We start from the raw sequence: 3,800 nt of genomic DNA, 5'->3' as shown, positions 1-3,800 counted from the left end.
TCTTATATTTTGGTGCGGAGGTAGTAGTTAATTGGCCTCATCCTCTCTTTTTTGTTGTGTATTTCTTTTCTTTTGCAAGTTGGATTTCTAGTATGTCTTTTCTGAGTTTATGCTTTTTGTTCTTCATCTTGTTTTTTGACAGAGTGATTTGTTGAAGCTACGGTTCAAAGAGATTAGGTTGTTCTTTTTTCATGGCGATGATGAACAATCAGGCTGCAGGTGGGACCGATAGCGGGAGTCCCACCACATCTCACTTAATCCCAACAGGTTTTGGTAGGTTATAACCAACAACCCAGTAAAACTTACGTGGGTTAAGTGGGATCAAGTGGGTTCCCACTTCCCAAAGGTATACAACATGTAGATATGTAACGTATGCGTGCAGATATACGAAATAGATTCTACTCACAAAGTATGTCCAAATATAAACAGAGGGTGTACCCAACATGCATATATGAACCGTGGCTGTATACAACATGCATATGTGAATTGTAGTTGCAAGTTAGAAATCACCTGAAAATAATATAGCTTCGGTTCAGGCTACATGCAACCAGACTGCAACACCATTTTTGCTTCAGAAGTGAACATCACTTCATTAATAAACACCACATGACAGAAAATTTGTGAACACATCAGAAGGCTACATGCTCTAAATATGGTGGACATGAGCCATTTTTTCTCTTCCCGTTTCGAATATCTCCAAGATGTTGAATCCTCTGGAATGCATTTTAAGAGCCCTGCAAGTATACAATCAAGTAGAGTGCTATTTTCTTATCAAGAAAAGCTAATATTATATTATATTAAGAATAGGAAGATGGACAAGAAAAGGCAGCAGAAAAACAAGAAAGTATTCACTCTCTTGCTAAGCTCACTCCTGCAATAAAATCACATCAACCAAGATGGACAACAGCTATTTATTCAATGGATGAACAAGCTAGTTGTAAGCTGCTACCTAGGAAAATAAACACTTTTCTGCTCCCAAACTATGGTCTTCTTTGTAAGAACAGTCCGGTACTTGTAAGTAAAAATAATTAAGGAGAATTGGAACATCGTGTACGATAAAATTTAATAATACATTGTGAGTAAGACAAGCACATATATCAGTATATATCTATGAGCCCCTGAAAAGCATGCTGAGGTACTTGTAAATTATCTTATCAACGACTGCAGTAAGAAAGAGAACAAAAAAAGGCCTAGCAAAACAGCGGATGAGAGCACATTTCAGTATCCACCTGAAAGCATGTGAAATAGTAGTACTTCGTTGGCTGTTTCAAACACTCAAGTACTAACATGTAGTGAAATCTGTCCTTGTCTAATACTAGTATTATTCAGAGGAACACAAACATGTAACATGCTGCAGGCTGCCCTGTTTCCTTGTACCACCTAACTATCATTTTAACTACAAAGCTTTGGATCTTCAGTTAGATAAATCACAAAGCTTTGGCTTCAGTTAGATTCAAAAACTTTGGACCTTCAGACAACAAATGTACCAGCGATCGGATGTACCTGTTGCCCAGGGCAGGGGCGTCAAGGTTGGGGGTGGCGGCGACCTGGGCGTCCGGATCGATGCTGCCTGTGACCTTGGGGTCAGGATAGGGGCTGGCGACGATCTGACCATCGCATCCTAGTACAGTAAAGAGTAACGGGTTTTCAAAATTGTAACAAGCATCTGCAAAAGAAGTACAACTAATATGTAGAACAAGCATCTGTATAACTAGTGCAACAAGCATCAGGTCGGCAGGGCAGAGGACGTTCCTACAAAAAAATTATATTTACAAAAAATGTCTTTAATTTGATCAAGCCAACTGCATCGACTCGACCATGCTGAAGAGCCTGTGTTTTGTGGTTACAGCATGCCGAAGAAGCAAAAGTGAAGTTAAGAAGAAAAGAGGTGGATGTGTTATTTCTGCAATCTGTTTTGCTCCGATGTAGTAGCAGTAGTATTAGTGTTACCGGACTTTCTATGAGACGATTCCAGCTGTGTTTTACTTCAATTTGGATTATGTCAAACTTGATTTGAGCAGAAAATGGTAATCTGTGACACAAAAGACTGTTGTCAAGCTTCTAGATTGTTTTGTTAACCTACTTATTACACGGCCAAATTAAGCCAAAGTATATCTTCTCATGAGCATTCTAAAACAATTTTCTGAAACTAAAGAAAACTAAAGTGAGGTGGTATTATTTTCTGAAACAAAGTTCTGTAATTTGTTTGTTGATTTGTCTATGGTTTACAAGCATATTTGAGCACTTGTAAAATGTTGAACTAGAATAGCATTCTTTGTAAGAAACAATAGAACATTCTTTTTTAATAAAGAAAACAGAGGACTCAATTCACCTTCCTTGTATATACTAGCATTTACACTGATGCACTGTGCAAACGCAAACTCACTAGGACATGAGTCGGACCACCAAATCTTGGATGGAGGAGAAGAGTGGAGAGAGATGCCATGAGGGGCAGAGGGCGTTGGAGGGGGAGTCGACACTTGCAGAGGCGGAGCTCAGGTGGGCGGGGCTGGCACGAATCGGTCCGGCGAGCTAGGCGCTGCTCAGGGGGCGGCGCATGGTCCGGCGAGCTGCATGCTACTCAGGAGCGGCGTACGGTGAGGGAGAAGAGGGGCGAAGAACGGCGAGGGAGAAGAGGGGTGGCCGGAGGAGCAGCGCGCCGCCGGCGGCCAGGCCGAGGGGCGGCGGCTCGAACCCTATCCCCGCGAGAGCTCACAGCGCGGTCGTTGGTTTGTCTTTTTTTTTTTTGGAAAACTGTGAAAGTGGTGAGGTGGTTCCAGCGGGCTGAATGGGAGCCCACTTATTTTTGTGTTGTCCAACGGGTTCCCACTAAAAAAAACTAAAATGATTAAGTGGGGTGGACGCAATTAGTTCCTGTAATTATTGTGAATCTTCTATATCTAAATAGTTAGCCCCCACTAACATATTTTTCTCAACATGTAAGCATGCCACCTCATCATTTAATATGCATAGAAAAGGCCTACCTCAACATGCAACTATGCATATTAAAAATCCACTTAATATGCAAACATTCATGCATGTAGAATTACATTCTATTATGGTATTAAATTTAATTCTTATGTAATTTTAAAAACTATTATTTCAAACATTCATGTTCCATATAACCAAAATCTCACTAAAATAATGCAAAATATTCCCGCAACAACGTATGGGGCATCATCTAGTATGAATAAAGTTACAGGTGTTTCTCAAAAGGAAGCACCCACAGCATGAGATAACAACGTAAAGTTGTTCTATTTTTCTTCGACCATCATAAACTGGGGCTGCTCAACATGGGATTTCTTTTGTCGTACATGAGGGCGTGGACGTCCAAAAAATACTCAAGGCCTTCTAATTTTTTTTATTTACTAGGATAACGTCCATGCATTATAATGGGTTATAACATTAGCTTGCAATTTACCTGCCTATATTAATGTGATTATGTAAATAAATATTTTTTTAATCATGTCCATGATTTACCTTATATTAAATCCTGCCTTGAACTTGAGGATATTTGCGGAGTTCATTCTGGCGGGTACTTGGCAAAGCCATGACCTCTGGAATTCCATATAAAAAAGTTAAAAAAAAGAAACGTATTGCCGAGTCTCTTCTAGCCGAAACTCAGCAAAGATGTGATCTCTGGAATTCCCATTTTTAAAAATCGGAAAGAGAAAATGTTTGTGAGTTTGTGTTAGCCGAATCTCAGCAAATAAAATCCATCATCACGGCTCCGTCGCCTACTCAACAGGGAGGCCTAACCGTCAGGCTTTGTCGAGTTTTTTTTTTTGTCGAGAACTCGA

The 3,800-nt window shown here is 40.2% G+C and overlaps 1 long non-coding RNA gene across 1 annotated transcript; it reads right to left on the bottom strand.

Moving 5' to 3' along the window:
* Positions 1–412: 412 nt before the first annotated feature.
* Positions 413–2,768, bottom strand: LOC125538921. Its single transcript, XR_007296544.1, has 3 exons — positions 2,333–2,768; positions 1,504–1,621; positions 413–734 (listed from the first exon to the last, which is right to left on the bottom strand). It is a non-coding gene; the product is annotated as an uncharacterized LOC125538921 (long non-coding RNA).
* Positions 2,769–3,800: the final 1,032 nt, after the last annotated feature.

Source organism: Triticum urartu, chromosome 1 (genome assembly GCF_003073215.2).
Source record: "Triticum urartu cultivar G1812 chromosome 1, Tu2.1, whole genome shotgun sequence".
NCBI lineage: Eukaryota > Viridiplantae > Streptophyta > Magnoliopsida > Poales > Poaceae > Triticum > Triticum urartu.
The sequence above is the reverse complement of the archived record's forward strand: the minus strand, read 5'-3'. Positions and strand labels throughout refer to the sequence as shown.